Below are 17,133 nucleotides of genomic sequence, written 5' to 3' on the forward strand. Positions count from 1 at the left end.
GGACTGCACCACTTGCACCAGTGGTACCACCCCCACCAGGCCCCATGTGCGGATCAGTAGCGGCTCCCTCCTCCTCTGTGTACACCACCAACCTGGACGGCTCTGCTCCATCTTCCACCATCGCAAGCCCCTCTGGGGGCTCACCCGCCCCTTCCGCTGCAGCCGTAGTGGCAGACGCGGCACCAGTCCCCTCGCTCCCGGATGATGGTAATTCCTGGGAGGGTGGCTGGGCCTTGCGTCGCCGGCCGGTGGTGGCATCTCCGCCGCTTTGCTCCACAGAGCCGTCTCCGCCCTCTTCTTCACTCGACGCTGTGTAGAGGGAGACATAGAACACAAGCATCAGGGTACTGTACAATAGTCCCCTAGACAGGAAGTAATTGCACATGAGTGGCACTGTCAAATGTCACTTCCATCATGTCCCTCCACAACACATGGGTCAATGCAGGCAACACACATGCAAAAACAGGCACAGCGCATGCAATCAACATTTGCATCCATGTACAAGGGCCTCTATTAACATACAACGTTGTCTTTAAACTCACATGTACCATGGGTCATACTGATCCCATGCACACACATCACCGGAGGCTCATGCATCTGGCCTCGTACACCACAGACACAGTGGATACAAGGATGACTAGACTGCATCAGTGAATCAACACATCGTCACGGACATGTGTCATGCATCCATGGCGTTTCAAAGTCACACACACGCTACTCAGACACACAGACATGTACACCACACATGTCCATGACAGCAGCACCCATCTCTCACACCCCATCCATGTCCAAGAACAGAGACAGGCATGCATTCTTGTGTGCATTCCGCATGCTGCTCCCCATGTTGCATTGTAACACATGCACCATTCATGTGGTTCACGCATGACTGGTCTCACATGCAGCACCATGATGTCCCTGCACACACACATCCATACATGGCCTATGTCACACATACAGGCAAGTAGATGACTACCAGCACACTGCTACATGCCCTGTTTCACACAGCAATGCATGGCCACTTACCGCTCAACTCCAGACGGGTCTGCCTCTGAAGGATATGGACGTGGAGTGCTGGGCTTATGCGTTCCAGGACCCTCGTCTGGATGTTGGTCTGCCTTCAAGAGGCGCCGGGCCTTGCTGAGGGTCCTGGACCTGAAGTCCTCTCAGGGCTTCCGGACATGCTTGATGTCGCGGGGTGCCACCCCCACCACGTTGATGGCACCCACTACGTCCTCCCAGATCCTCTCCTGTCCTTCCTTGTCAGCGCGCGATGGTTCGAAGAGGGCATCATAATGCCCCAGAACTTGCTCAACCAGGATACCAATTTCCTTATCACTGAAGCTGGTAGCCATCTGCCTCTCTGGCTGGGGGTCGCCAGTGGTCTCTGATGGTGTTTGCCCCGACATGGCGACCCCCGAGGCAGGTGTGGGTGGGCAACTGGGTCCTGGGGCTGGGCTGTGGAGCGATGGTATACCAGTCAGGAGTCTTCTGTTCCAGCAGGGGTGGACACAGCAACTGGACCCCTGCAGATGGCTGACGTGCAGGCACCAAATAGCAATGCACGTTGGCAGCAGGCAGGCAGCAGCAGATGGCAGGTGGGAGCGTGCTCGGGGCTCTGGGGGGCAGGAAAATGGCCTTCTGGGCAGGAGCGTGGTCTTTCGTGTATTGTTGCGTGGCCAGCTGGATACAGAGTGATTTGGCACATGAAAAAACTGCACGTCAGCGTGTAATTCGAGGAAAGGCCCTTAGCGCATAACGCACGCGGGCGTTTCCCTCGTGACAGGTGCATAGTGATTCAGCACGTGAAAAAACAGCATGTCTGTGTGTTAATGCCTGTAATCCGAGGAAAGGGCCTAAGCGCGTAAGTGACGTGACGCACGTGGGCGTTTCCCTCAGCACGGGTTAAAGGTGAGCGGGGCCATCAGTTCGCTGTACGTACCTTTCGTGGAAACCGACGTGTGTGTTGCTACTTTGTGTTGTTTCGCGCACCATCACAACTTCACAGTGGATCAAGGACGTATCTCTTCTTTTGGTGGAGGTATTGGCTACGCGTATTTTTCATTATCACGCTAGTCTGACGGTGAGTCGCACACGCTATTTTTCCCACTCAGGTGCCCCTGTGTATCGCTTACCCGTTTTCGAGGTCATAGTAGCCTGCATGTCCCACGCGTACATGTTTTTCGTGTCCTTGGGTGCCACCGCGTACTGCAGGAGGTTAATTCCACACACGTGGGCTACCGGGGGTTGTGTGCACGGTTTTACTGCAGTTTTGGGGTGCCTGAGCGTTGCGTGACCCGTCACTTCATCACCGGGGTCACATACAGCCTTGCAGGTGCAGGGGTGCTTTTAACATCTTATATCCCATCCCCTTCACCCCAATTGCCCAGGACAATTGTCGTGTACACCTCCCATTGGCACAACTACATCTGTGCCGGCACTACTCCATCTGTGCCATGGCTGGGAGGCCACGAAAGGTGAGGGGTGCCTCAGCTGGACATACTCCTCGTGGCGGGAGTGGTCTGGGACGTGGCCGGGGTGACCATGGAGTAGGGGGACTCCAGGGTGTCAAGGGTGGCTGCAGAGGGGGTAGAGGCAGTGGTGCTGCAGCTCGGGAGGATGTTGTGCCATGTGTTGGTGCAGTCATGCCACCACCCCCTGCGGCTCCGTGAGATGCAGTTCTTGCATCTGGCACTGGCGCCCATGTGTCCCGGCAGTCCGTTTCATCGACTGCCATGGGCCCAAGGGTAGTGGTAGCTGCAGGTGCAGCTGTGGACACCACCACCCAGGCTCAGGGTCTGCCAGCACAGACTGCGTTGGCACTTAAAGAGTCCATGGAAGATTTCCAGCAGGTCAGGAGGCACACCGTAGGTGCACACAGGGCTGCCCTGACCGAGGCACATGTCCCTGGGGCAGTAATACCCAGTTGTGAAGGCGCGTCCGGTGGTTTCTTTGACTGAAGCACGTTCCCTTGGTGCAGGCTGTCCGCCACATGGCTGTGAAGGGTTGTTACAGTGAGGTCGCTGATCTCAACGCCAACATTAAAACAGACGCTCCACGCAGCTCTGAAGATGCGCAGGTGAATAAGGAATGTGTGATCATCTCGGATTCGGGAATCTGTAAATAATTTACCTACCCGCATCCAGGACCCTGACATTTGGGAGTTGCCTCACCTGGAATGGGGCAATCTCCTATTCTGAATTTAGTGATTCACCACTACCAGCAGAAGAAATCCGACCACACACCAAGGGGTGTTGGTCCTTAGCCCTGAAGAAAGTGGTCCTAATAACTTCAATACCACTGAAACCGGTCGGCTTCCATGTGACCTGATTGGAATAATGACGGATCTGAGATATCCCCAAATCAAGCCACACTTCTGATCCCAACACGAAAAGGGATCGTGTACATTTTAAAAAACGTTTTGGTTCGGAGTCCACATCAAGAAATACATCTCCGAATCAAAAGGAATAGGAGTCGTCTTTGACTATTCCTGGTCCATACACTCCAAATGATGTTTTTTAACAAATATGACTTATGAAACAGTTTCATGAAGTTTATCTCTCGACTTATATAATCTCCTCTGCAGCCGAGAGATATTAGATCAACACCTCTAATCTTTTAATAAAGGTTGCATTCCAAAGAAACGAAATAAAATTGTAAAGTTTTATTTGGGAAACAACATATTATGTGCAAAATCTTGAAGGATAAAGCAAAAACAGGAATCCAACAGTGTGGAGTAAAACCCCCATAAGAAAAAGCAATACCTGAATAGAATTGACTCAAATCAAATTGTGATATGATGATAGGGAAGATTTGAGTTTCAGATCCCCCAACTAGGTTCCAATATTGTGGATACCTGGGGCAGTAATGCCATCTGCTGCCCCGACCAGCCGGGTGCTGGCAAGTGCAGGGGCAGATGCAGCCAACAACACCCCGGTTGTGAGTCTACCAACCAGGACAGTCGCGGTCAATGACCCTGGCACAGCGGATGTTGCTGTGCAGGGTCCATTCCAGGGCACCAAGCAGCCACTGACGCAAGTCAGGCCTTCGGTCGTTCTTCCACCTGCCACTCCCTTGGTTCAATCCACCGGTGCCAATGGCCATACTGATCAGGGTGGCATTCCCCAGCCAGGGTCCGCACCACCATCCAAGAGGAGGAAGGTTGCACCTGCAGCACAGACTGGGACCCCAGACACAGCCACGACCTCCTGCACATCAAAGAAGAAGCCTTTCTGTGCGCAGGAACTGGACTACCTTGTGGACTACATGCGGGACCACAGCCGTGAGATGCTAGTGGGGCTGAATTGTAAAACTACGGTTGCCCATCGGAATACCGACTGAAAGCATGTTGCGGATAATGAGAGTGCATTTACTTATGAGGTGCGCACGGCTGCTGAGTGCAAGAAGTGTTGGGATGACCTCAAACGCAGCGCTAAGGTGAAGCGTGCCTCTAATTACAGCATGACTCTGATGATTGGCAGTGGGCCACCACCTAAGGAGGATGACCTCACTCCGCACGAGTCACTCGTTGCGGAGTTCATACCGGCAGAATTGGTCGACGGAATGTGGGAGAGATGCAGGACTTTGATGCTCCATCCAGTGAGTGTTGTTGCGTGTTTGTCGAGCCCATGTGTGTTTTACTTGTGTGATGTCTTGTGCATGACTGCCACTACATGTCATGTGTACATGGTTGTCATGTGCAAGTCATGCAATGCTTCACTGATGTGTGCATGCTGTGCAGGATGGTGGACATGTAGAGCAGACGGGGACTGTCCTCATCACCACACTTGCACCCTACTCACATGCTAGTCACCCGGATGCCCCTCCGGTCCATGTTCCAGCTCACTGGCCCTTCTGCATGTAGCCTGGGGTGTCTTTCCTCTAAGCACTGGGACTATGGGCCTCATTACACGGTAGGCGGTGGACCAAGGTGCTAATAATACCCATAGGGCATAATGGGAATGGGGAAGGTGGTAATTACTTTTCGGGGTTGGTTTTTAACGCCTGCTAAAAAGCAGGCGTTAAAGTACCAACCCGCAAAGGGACCTCGTAGTAAGGCGGTAAGGGTTAACGGTCACCGGTACCATTACCGGTGACCGTTAACCCTTACCGCCTTCCGTGTAATGAGGCCCTATGTCATTGCATGACTGACGTGCATGTGTCCTCTGCCTGCATGCGGGTACTCCACGTAGGCATGCCCCCTTGCCCCTTCACCCCCCCTGCACCCCAATTTCAACATTGCACTGGGGTGCATAATTTTGGCATACTGCAGTGGCCTGCTCAAGCCTCCTGTGTACATGCTAACTTCCACCAGCCAACCTGCCAGACACATGCAGTGGGGTACATCCTCTGCCCTTCATGCAGGGTGTCTCACTTGGACTGTGCAGATGGCAGATGCTCCACAGGGACATGAGTGCCCATTCATGCTCCATGTGCATTCCATGCATGCCCCTATGTGTCCTTGACTGGATGATCATTGTAGTACGTGTCCCATGCCCACTATGGCTCAGTCCTGCATCATACACATGTTTAGGGTGTCACAGTCAGTGTGGGGCACAGGCCTCCCCCTGTTTCAGGCCCACTGACTCTGTCCAACTTGTGTAGTGGCTTCTGCACACATGGGTGTACTACTGAAGGTTCATCATGTGTCCTGCTTACTGTCCCATCATCATCTGATGTGTTGTCAGTTAACTCAGATGATGCAATTGATGCTAGTCAACACTGTCTGCCAATACACAGGTCTCTGGTCTCCCTTTTGCTACCATGCAAGGCATCCCTGCATTTTCACTTAGGGGGGTGGGAGTTTGCTTGTATCCATGCAACCCATTGCATGCACATTGCACGTGATGCCTTAACATGCCCTTGCACTGTCTTCACGTTTTTTGATACACATCATGATGTACTAGTTCATGTAGATAGTGGGTAATGTACACATGTTCTGCACTGCATCAACCCACTTATGAGCCGTGTAACACCGTTCTACATGCCTACTCACTGATGCAATGTCAAAGTGACCTGGCATGCATGGCAGGTTCTCATTTGTGTGTGACATGTCTGCTTCATGTGTTGGCTGTCTGTGTGAGGTCTATGTGTGTGTGTGTTATGTGCTTCTGACATGCGTACTAATGTTTTTTTTTCTCCACTTTTCAGATGATGATGCAATGGAGCCAGAGGATGGAGTTGTCATGCCAGGCACAGGGTTGTTATCACAACAGCAACCCGGCACAAGTGGGGGTCGTGGGGTGGTAGACCACGAGAACCCACATGTGCTGCAGACCATCTTGTCTTTGGCTGGCAATGAGTCCAGCTCAGATGACCACTCTGACATCCATGTCGAGTTGGATGTGCATTAGGTCCATTTGTCAGGGGTGAGTGATTCTGATGTGGATGCTCCTCTGTCCGCGACACCTGCACTGAGGGGCCAGACGGTGGTGGGACCTCCGCCTGTGGTGGATCGGGACGCAGGGTCACCCTCCACACCAGTCGCTGATGTGCCTGGGACATCACGTCGACGGCGAAATGTAGTCCTGCAGCCACGGGCGGTGACAACCCGACAAGGACGGGCCGGTCCTTGGGATCCGCAGGTGTCAAGCCCAGAAACGCGGTGGCCGCGTGCCACCGAGGTATACTGAGTAGGAGCAAGACATGACTGCCAATTCAGAACGCTAGGGGGCAGCAATTGAAAACATCGCTGTGAACATGGAGCGTGTGGCCCAATCCGTGCTCCCCCCTGCTAGGCAGGTGCTTCTCCAGCAGCGGGCGGCACAGTACACGGCCCGCTCGCTCAGGCTGGGCATGGCAGCCTCAGACAGGGCACACCAGGCTGAAATGTCTCTGCATCAAGCAACTGCTGCTCACGCAGAGGCACACATGGAGGCCCTGAGGGTTGAGTATGATTCCCTCAGATCCACTCTGGCTGTCCTCTTGATGACCCAGAGGGAGCGGTCAGAGGAGAGGTTTGCGCAGCATGAGTGTACCATCTCAGCTGAGCTACGTGCTTGCCGGGAGGTGCATCAGTTGTCCAGCCAGGCCACGCAGGAAGAACTCCGTGTTACACGTGTTACCTTGCAAGAGGAAGCATGTGTATCAAGGGAGGTTCTGCATGCTGACCTACGTGTCATCGCAGCACAGAACCAGGCTCACCCATCCGGCAGACTTTCTGCCGACGAGGGGCAAGCTGTGCCTAGGCATGGCCAGGCTCCTGTGCCACGTCCTCCTTTTCAGGAAGAGGCAGACGGACGACGAGACATCTCCTACACAGGTCGTGGTGTGCAGGCGTTGAGCCCATGGAGTTTTTTTTTTTGTCTCAACATCATCGCATGTGGGTGTTGAGGTGCACCCTGTACCTCCCCCCTCCTGGGTGCCTCCCTCCCCCCAGGTCATATGTGGCCATTTTGGATTTTTGATTTTAGTTTAGTTAGTTAATATTGACTATTTGATCGTTATTTTAATTAGGTTATGTAGGTTTTTCATTGTTAGTTTAATTAGTTAATAGAGTTTAATATTGTTTGTCTATTGTGCATTCATGTGACGGTGTGGTGCTTTGTGGCTTTTGAAAGCATCCACTGTCTGTTCCAGCTGGGCCCTTCAAGCTTGTCTCGTGTATGTGTTTGCAGCTTGGGGTTCTGACTCACATAGGCCACTCTTGCTTCCCTTATCCATGGGCTTGCTAGGATGGTTCGGTGTAACAAACATTTACACAAGGGCTTTGGACTTTCGTCATAACTGTGGCCTGTCTGCTGCTGTACTACTTGTGTTAACACCCCTAGTGGGGATTGGTAGCGTTTTATCCACCCCATGTCTGTAATCAATTTGGGCGAGTATGTGATTGATGTCTCCATTAATTGATGTGGATTGTGATGTATATTATTTTCTTGCCTGTATATGTGCTTGATGCACTTCATGCTGTAGACAGTAGCCTGCACCCTTGGCTTGTCAAAGTCACACTGATGGTGGAAGGGGTTTGGATGTAAGTCTGTAACCTGGCCCAGTGACAACCAACATGAAGACACACACACAGGGAACTTTCCAGCCTTATTAATATCTTTTATGCCCTTTCTGCAGGAAAATTAGCCTCCACACTACCTTTGCCAGCAGACACAGGGACGAGTAATCCTGATAACTGGCCACATTCGGTGATGCAGACGTGTGCATGTGTGCACAAGCAGAAGCACAGAGCTTGTGCTCAGACGTCCGATAGGAGCAGATGTGTTTCCAGGAGCTCCAGGCAAGGTGAGCAGCACAACGGCCCACACCGCAGCCAACCTTCCACCAGGCCACTTGCACATGCATGCTAAGTAGCACCAGTGCTGGGGAGCTTTGCCAGGCATTGTTGGAGAAGCGCACAGTACAGCTGACATGCGTTGAGGGCCAAATGCCATGTGGCTTTACAATTTGTCAGGGGCACACGCAGGGGCCATCAAACATATCCTCGAGTACCCCCTGCTCCATTGAAGCAGAGTTATTAGGGCAGTAGCGTTCCTAGCCAGAAACTGATACAGCGCACAGGGACACCCAGTGAGGCACAGACTTGTATGCAGTGCATATCATTTGCATGTGCAAATTGCCACGTGCACTACCTATTGAAACTGCGCCTGCCAGAACACGACTTGTACTGAAGTTGCACCTCGCTATACTCGTGTAGCAGCTCACCCAGGGACCATTGTATCATGTGTGATTCTTGACGCATTGGTCTTCCATTTCCCGCACACTAGTGTATGAACCATGAGGGGGCCAAGCTAACGTTTGGGTACAAAGCAGCAGACAGGAGTTTTTTTTTTGTGGAGAAGTCACTTACTTTGGGGCATTGATGGTGTTGTGTGTGTGTGTGTTGTTAACACACATTCAGATTAGTAACTCACGCTCTCTTTGCAGCATTGAACTGCTCCTGTTACCACACCTGAGAGTGCGCAGGCCGGAGGCCAGCACTCACCCCAGAGATAAGTCTCTCTTTGGCTTGCATTTGACTCATTTGGTACAATGTGCATGATGAACATGTTTTCTCTGATTGAGTATGTGTTATTGTGAATAGTATTTTTTTGTATTTTGACTACTTTCCCTTGCCAATCCGACTCCCCTCTCCTGCCCCTCTTTCCAGTTATCCTGCATACCAATGCCTGTCCAAACAACATATCCCTGACCCTCCTTCCCCGCCAGGCTCTCAGAGGCATGTGTAAGTTTGACCTTGCAGGCGCCCATACCACAGACGGGGTGGTTGGTTCGTGCCACTCCTGCGCCTGGACACCGGAGCTGTGACACTACCCATCAGTTGTTGTATCCTCATTGTATTTTATGTACCGTAAATGGTACCCATCCTGTAGGACCATTGTTCAACTGTGCTACCTTGGTTGTTCTATCATTGTGCTTGTACATGTGCTTTGACATTTCCTGCTACTTCAAGTCATCTACTGGAGACTCTTCCAGGGTTTTTTGGTGCCTACAGGCTTTTTCCCTGGTTTGGGGGTTTAGCTCCTTGGAGTTCTCTGCGATTTGGTATTTTTACCAGTCAACGTGGCCTCTGAGGGGGCTGGACCCTATCTACACGCAAGCTGGAACATGGAGACCAAGGGCTAGGGTGATCCTGTAGCCAGGTAGACTTGAAGGAAGAAGGCTACATACCCCAGACACAGTTGTTCAGAAGGTCACAGTGATGTGTAAATGAGGGAGGGCCTTTTGTTGTTGGACAGTTGGCTTGGGCTACAGTGTTTTGGGCACTCTGACATTGTAATTGTGGGGTACTATGTACATGATGTGTTCTGCTGGTCAATGTCTGTCCCTGTGTTGTCTTTACTTTTCATGTGTCAGGGGATTGGTGTGGTTTGACATGCTGCAGTGTTCACATGGGCAATGTTCACATGTGATGTGTACAGGACACTGAGGGTCACTTGATTTCACATGCATATATTGAGTGCATGTCCTTAATGACACACACAGTTGCACAATGATCCACCACACGTACAACCACCCTTCCATGGCCACAGGTGCACACAGATTGCCTTCTCGGGCCCGCTGTGTCCCCGCAGCGCATGATCTATTACCATTTGGGTATCCTGTACATGCGTCATTTGGTTATTTATTTGATTTGTCCTTTTCATGTGATGCTGAAGGTGTATCTGCAACACAATGGCTGCTCACTGTGCTGTGTGCTGAGCAGTGTGTTGCAGGAGACACACACAGCACACAGGTTCGGGAGTAGGGATTTTGCCGTGCCCAATGTGCACGTGAACAGGCATTCAGTGTTGTGTTAATGCTACGACTGGTGGAAAGCATTTGTGTCTGACTTTGTATGTGTGGGAGGTTGTTGGTCAGTCATTTAATCTGATTCCATGTCAGGCATCATTGTCTCGGGCCAGTTTTCATTTATGACATGTCACTTCGTATCTTATTGGTCATGTGTTGGGCTTTTGCTATTGCATGCCATGTCATGTCATGGTGTGGCAGACACGGGTGATGTGGGTTGGCGGGTTTGGGTGACATACCAGGGATTGTGATGGCCTGTTTTGTGGGGGGGTGATACACACCTTGCATGTGTTCCTTTTGGTCACACAGGATTGGTTATGTTTAAGTAGCTAGGGATGCACAAAATGTAGCACTTCGGTGGCAACATTCTCAGGGTGGTAAAGTTGTGACAGTTAACTGTCTCTTTGTCATCATCAATTGTCACCTGCTATGTGCCAGGCCTGTGTGCACTCCGCAGGGGTGAGAGTTTAGGTGAAAAATGTGGCCACAAGCTGGGTCCGGGCTGCCTCACCACGTGCCCTTTCCCCTCCCATAGTCAGCGCCTGTGCCTGTGGTTGGGGATGTGTCCACCGGTACGTCCCGCCGTGTTGCAACATTGTGCAGGACACATGCTGCCACAATGATCCTGCACACTACTGGGGGTGCATATAGTAGCTGGCCACCAGAGTGGTCAAGGGAGCGGAAGCGTGACTTGAGCACTCTGAATGTGCGCTCCACTATGCCCCTGGTTGCAATATGGACAGCATTGTATCTTACCTGGGGTGGTGTGGTGGGGTTCCGGATTGGCGTCATCATGTGGTTGCTCAGAGGGTAGGCACTGTCCCCTGGGGAGGTGATAATGGTTGTGATTATTGGGGTTTGTGTATTTGTCTGTGTGACATGCATGCATGTGCACAGGCATTTGTACTCACCTAGGAGCCATGTGTCGCCATGCTGCCCAGCTTCCAGGGCCTGGCTCAGGGTGGACATTCTGTATATGAAACTGTCATGGGTAGAGCCAGGGTAGTTTACATAGACAGAGGTGATGATTCCCTTTGCATCGCATATGACCTGCATGTTGATGGAATGCCAGTGCTTGCGTTTTTGATAGATGTGCTCAGTGGCCCTAGGTGGACGTAGGGCCACATGGGTGCAATCTATGGCACCGAGCACTTTGGGGAAGTGTGCCACCCTGTAAAAGTCCTGGACCACGGCCTGCCTTTCTGCAGGTGTTCTGGGCATGTATATGTGCCTGTGGACTGAGGGGCGCGCAGTGATGATTGCCAACACCTGGTGTAGGCAGCGTGACTGCGTGGCCTGTGAGACCCCCCCCCCACTATGGCAGTTGTCCGCTGAAATGACCCAGTGGCCAAAAAATGCAGGACATTGAGCACCTTCTCCAAGGGGCTCAATGCTTGGGAGCACAGGGTGGGGGATGTAAGGTCATCTTCCCACTCCCTGACCGAGTCTAGGATAATATGGGGTGGAAACCTATACCTGCCATAGACCTGGTCGTCAGGCATCCCAAAAAGGCTAGTCCGGGGAAAAAAAATGCGGGCCTTGGCTATTCTCCTCCTCCTGCGGTGTCCCACGATCAGTTCTGCGACAAATGGAGCATTCATCGTAGCTGGATATACGTGTTTGTTGTTTGTGCGCACTTTTATACTGTGCGTGGGGACGCTTCCGCCTGCCTTCGTGTGGCAGACGTGTTGACGCCTATGCGCGTCTTTTAGCGTGCGCGGGTTTCCCATATTCGATTCCATGAATACGTGTTGTTCACGTGCGTGTGGGCGTTCCGTGTATTTCCCTGCAGTGCTTCCCCAGTTACGCCTTCTTTTTCACGCGTTGTTCCCCATTCCGCGTGTTACGCCCCGTGTCCCGACCCCTTTTTGGTGTGTGCGCCGACGTTTTACGCTTTCCCTGTGTGTGTCGCGCATGGCATTCGGGATGTTGCAATGACGTGTGCGCCCGTGTGCGCCACGCACGGGTTTGGCGCACATCCTGAGGGAAACACACGCAGGGACTTCCATGATTCCCACACGTGCACGTCCGCCTGTTTTTTCACGCTTGCGCCAGCTTGCACCAAGATTTTCGGCGCGTGTTTGTTCCATGAATCGGCCCCTAAACTTGCTGTAATTAGCGCACATCCAAGAGGTGCACCGGATGTGCTGCGAAGGTGCTGTTTAGCTGTTGAGGACTCTGTTTTCCTATTTCTACATTTGTGGTACGTGTCGTCTTTCTATCTGCAACATTGTTACGAGTTGCACATCTGCATTTCATGGACTGATCAAGGCCACAACATTGACATCATTTTATTTTTATTGCAGATTCTATTGTTTTTATTGTTGAAAAGAAATCTTGTGAGAAGACCCACCCCCTTACTAGCCACCTCCTACATAATTACAGCGTGCGCGCATCTGCACACGCGCATCGAGGAAGTGCACGGAAAGTGCTGAGGAAGGTGCTGATTAGCTGCTTTGCTGCTGAGCACGGAGCTGTGAGCAACCTTCCCCGGTGGAATTCCTCTGGGCATGGTAAACACTTTATGAAAGCATAAAGTAAGTCCCTCACATTTTATTTTTTCCTATCCCAGAGGTAATCCCTGAACGAGCCTCTTCTACACGAAGACACACTTGTCTGACAATGTCATTGGGTGTGTATTCTTTAAAAACAGGAATGCTGCAGTCGAAGGATTCACCTTCCATTGCCTGTTTGAGCAACCACATGCCTACGACAAAAACGCTGGCTGCTGCACTGGTTAAAACCTGCAGTCTAAAATTGCCCACACGACTGCGTTCATTTAGTGCTGACATTTGTACGTTTCGTGTTGTGGGCATGACACAGCCAAATGACAATCAATTGCAACCCCCTCTAGTGCAAATCCACACGAATACTATAGTAGCAACATCACTAGTCGCTGACTCAGCCTATACCCGACTCAATTATAGCGGCGGGTTTTCAATCCTCCTGTGAAACTGTATTATGGCTGTGTCAGTATGACGCGGCAGGACAATATTATACCAGAGTGTACAGCGGCTGCGCAGCAAGAACGTCACTTAGCACATGGTTTAGCAATAGCCATGATTCATGTGGAATGTTTAGCTGCCTTAATTGTGACGGCTCCATCAGAGGGCAATCCCCGACGCTGAAGAAGTGGTGTTCCTTCATTCCAACCCAGGGGATATCATTAATACTGCTAAATCTATGGTAGATACACCATTAGTACATGTTCTACTCCCTTTAAACCTCCACAAAAACCTCAAGACACTAACTGTACTCCCCGGTCCCCAATTCCATCTACTCGACACAATCTATCACAATCCCCCATTATGTTTCCACAATAAACTCATCATTCATCTGCTCTGTCAATATCCTTTGCTAATCCTACTCCAAGCAGACCACACACTCTTCACACAGATCAACTATCACAAGGTGTGCCCTTACACATGACCTCCTTTTTAGATATTACGCTCACATCTATGAATACAGCCCTGCTCTCCCTAACCAAACTCTATGAGAGCTTGGATCAAAAGATAAATCGCCAAACAGCACTCATTGCTGAACGAATGTCAAATAAAGAGATCTCCTCTCGAGATCACACTCCAGAACCCTTATCATCAAACGTCTTGCCGAGTCTGATACCTTCATCACAATATGTAAACTCTCAAACCATGTGTATGACTGTAGAGAATTTACAGGACACATGCATCCTTGGCAATGCGTATGCTAAATCAATACACCAACCGATATTTAGGGACATTCAACTACCAGGGACTCTATCATGTAACTCTAAATCCACACCTAATCTTCCAATCTATGCAGGACCTGATTGTCACAGCAAAACAACTACCAGTGGCTGAACTTATTTCTCCAAAGTCGAGCTTTAATATTTTTACAGCTCAGACGAGAAAAGAAAAACACAGTAGTAGCCATTAAGAAATCAAAAAACTTACTGGGACTTCCGGCACAATCGCATTCTAATTCTAAGCTATTAATTTGTGCATTAACTGTCCCGAATAGGCAAACAAAGAAAGCTAAGTCTGCTGTAGTGAAAGAGTACACAGCTCTTGCTGCAAACAAACATCTTAATAAGACCGCACTGGAGCTGGATAAATTGAACTATCAGCCATTGAATGATCTGGTTGGAATTTCCGCCCAGATGAATATACCTAGGCTGGATGTTCTATCTATACGAGAATCTGCCAATCCCAGCCCATCTAATTCTGCTCTAGCAATCCAGGAAATTTCAAATTGTAGCGCCACTGATCCTGTTCCAGCATCAAGGGTTTTGGAAAGGAGAGACAGCTTTACGTTCCTTGAACAGAGGCGGGAGGAAATCCCAAAACTGCTTTCATCATATATGTCACTGAAAATTGACAATATGATGAATAGGAATGCACTTCCAATTGTTTTGTATGATCTGATTCTACGCCGGCCAAGTAATTTAGGAAATAGTCAGGCAACCGTCTACGTCAGATGGGTTACTGATACCAATAGTTACCCACTTGAACGCAGTGCTGTGATAACACCAACACTACCAACCCCCCCCCCACAAAAACTATCCATGTACTGCACGATCAAAAGTCAGTACAATATAAAAATGACCATCACTTACTTGTTTGTTGAGGATCACCTTATCCAGCATATGATTTAAATTGATCGAGCATCCTGAATATATTCATGCACACTTAACCTCATCGGATATCGACATGGTAGAGTTTATACATGACTCTGACCTTACAAGTGCAAGGTTATGGATCTGTTCCGGGGTAGTACTCAATATCCTGTGGAAGGCTAGGGCCGTTCTTTATGATCTAGGCTTTCTACTTCTACAGGATCGTTTGAGTGCCCCCTCGGACGGACAACGTATTTCAGCAGACTTGCCATTAAAAATCACTTGCACTTCAGGCCATCGCACTATCTATGAATCTTCGAATTCAGTAGTATATCGGGATCCTACTGGGCTCGCCAGCTCAATCCAAGCATAACAATTAGTTCAATCTGAAACATTACAGATGCTAAAATGGAACACCCGAGGCTTTAGGCATTTAATGAACTTGTCTATTTGCAATCTTCATGAATTTGACATCATTGCATTGCAAGAGACGTGGCTCTCGCTGCCGCCTGTTTTGGATGGATTTGATCTAGTTATTGTTCCAGCAGAAATATTGCCTTGAGGCCGCCCAATGGCAGGCCTTCTAGTTGCAACAAAAATATCTAGGAACCCTGTCATTGAATATTGGTCATCCCTCATCCCCTACATACAGCTGGTAAGAATGAAGAGCTATGCTGATATGATTGCGCTAATTAACATATACTGGGGCCGAGCACATCATGAAGTGAATTCTTTAATCAAATAGAAGCCACCCTAAATCTTCTCAGCCTCGAGCCCATGATTACCCACACAATACTGTAAGGAGACTTGAATCTCCATTGTCTAGCACATGCATCAGGTGCTGAACAAACTATTATGCAGCAATGGTTCCGGCTCATGATTGGGAGACAGTTTATCATGCTTAATGATGCATTGCCAGGGGACACTCCACCACAGAGTACTTGGCGGACATAAACCCAAGAAGCCATTATCTACTATATATAGTGATACAAATGTGATGGCAATATCACAATCATTACAAGTAAGAGCCAATGAACAAAGTGACCATGAACAACTATGTCTAACTTGGTCTTGGCCTGGTCAACAAAATCATCCTCCTTCACAATTCTATGGCGGCAATGTTAAAATCACCAATGGAAGGAATCGATTTAAATGGACGAAAACATCTTTGGGGAATCTGGAGAATACTCTAAGATTTAAAGGCATGTCCTCCAACCCGTTCAAGGAAGGCACCTATCTATCGGCCATTCAGAGCTATATACAAGTGAAGTCAGTATATGTACAAGCCAGTCATAAACACTTACGTACGTTTGATCATGAACTTAAACTAAGGAAGACGGCATTGAGGCGGGCCATAAGATGAGATTTGGACTTTTTGAATTTAACCAACTCTATACAACACAGTCATGTTAGGCAGCTTACAGAAATTGGGTGCGAGCCAGGAAAGCTCTCCTCCCACAGAGAGATGGAGAGTCTCTGTTGAAAGCAATGGCTACTAAAACTTCTGTAGGGATTTGGTCACTACTTAATGGAGCGCTTCATAGAACACAACTTCCTATTCAAATAAAGGCCATTCCTAATCAGCAGTGGAACCAATTTTATACAGACTTATACCGGTTCCCCCTTCTCGATGCACAAACAGATCTAAATATCAAAATGCCCAATCTTCAGCTCCACTTTGATAGGGAGGACAGCTTACTATACATTTTGAACCTGAGCAGTTGCAGGGCGCCAGGCCCTGACGGGCTTAACAACTCCATGCTTAAGCAGCATCCTGACGCATGGGTCCAACATTCTAGTGCTGATATTCAGCCAGTTTCTGGCTACAGAACTTATTCCATCCTAATGGTTAAAATCAATAGCTATAACCATCTTCAAAAAGGAGATAAGGGAAATCCTGAAAGTTACAGACCACTAGCCCTCCTTGTCATCATGGCAAAAATGTTTGCTCGCTTCTTATTAAGGGATTTCAACATGTGGGTAATAGACAGGAACTTACGAGACCCTTTTCAGAAAGGCTTCATCCCGGGACTTGGCACATCCATCAACTTACTTACCATCAATGGCAATAAAGCACACAAACAGCAACGGAACAAACCTCTTTATATGGTGTTGATTGATTTTAAAACAGCATTTGACTCAGTCCACAGAGAGTTATTATTTGCCAAATTGACTGCTCAACAGTGTCCGACACATATACTTAATTTAATACAGCAATTTCACTCAGGCACCTCAGTTCAAATCCGTCTTAGTTTGGATGGACAGCTAACCGATCCAATTCATCCTTATTGAGGGCTGAAGCA

Source organism: Ambystoma mexicanum, chromosome 1q, assembly GCF_040938575.1.
Source record: "Ambystoma mexicanum isolate Mex_15411 chromosome 1q, UKY_AmexF1_1, whole genome shotgun sequence".
Classification (NCBI taxonomy): Eukaryota; Metazoa; Chordata; class Amphibia; order Caudata; family Ambystomatidae; genus Ambystoma; species Ambystoma mexicanum.